The sequence below is a fragment of the Penaeus monodon genome, chromosome 24 (genome assembly GCF_015228065.2).
Source record: "Penaeus monodon isolate SGIC_2016 chromosome 24, NSTDA_Pmon_1, whole genome shotgun sequence".
Taxonomy (NCBI): Eukaryota; Metazoa; Arthropoda; class Malacostraca; order Decapoda; family Penaeidae; genus Penaeus; species Penaeus monodon.
The window spans coordinates 26,554,789-26,555,482 of record NC_051409.1 but is presented as its reverse complement, the minus strand read 5'-3'; the positions used below and the strand labels follow the sequence as shown (position 1 = coordinate 26,555,482).

At 36.5% G+C, this 694-nt stretch overlaps 1 protein-coding gene across 2 annotated transcripts in view; it reads right to left on the bottom strand.

Moving 5' to 3' along the window:
• LOC119588696 (eukaryotic translation initiation factor 3 subunit B-like) overlaps window positions 1–694 on the bottom strand; it is a 9,251-nt gene that overhangs the window by 5,075 nt on the left and 3,482 nt on the right. The window lies entirely within an intron of this gene.

Here is a 694-nt window from a genome sequence, read left to right as displayed (position 1 = left end):
TTTTATGTAGGGGGCAGGTCATGGTAAAAGTTACTTAGGGTTTAACCCTAATCACAAACTTTTCCATCCATATTCTCTTGAAACTTGCTATAATTAGTGAAGGAAGGTCTGATTTTAACTGCATCCCAATAGAGGCAAGAGTGTCATGCCTGTCCTAATATCCACACCTTTGGCACTATGGTAAGTAACAACAATGTTCACCACAGTTTTTGGTAGGAAAGAGCTTGAACTGGTTAGTTACTTAAAAATAAATTGCAAGTTTTCATCTCGCCAAACTACACTTGGTGGTTTGTTGGATTTTACCTGAACAATGACAGTCACTAGAAGTAATTTTAATTCTTCTGATGAATATATAAATGTTATGTATTCCACTCAGTTGCCACATCTGAAAGGCCAGTAACTAAAACTATTTTAACTACTATCAGGAAACCCTGCATAGATAATTGAGAAGTGATGCATGAGAGACTAGCTTACTTTTGATAAACATGCTTACTATCAATTAGTTACAGCAAGGGAAAACATCCACAGCTCATTTTCTCAACATAAAAAATATAAGCCAAAATGTGTGGCAGATAAAAAAAATAAAAAAATAAAGCATATGGTACTACTGCAGGAATTTGTTCTTATGGAAATAAATAACACATCCGAGTCTGGTGAAGAACAAACGAGGGGGAGGGGGAGGGGGAGGGGACAG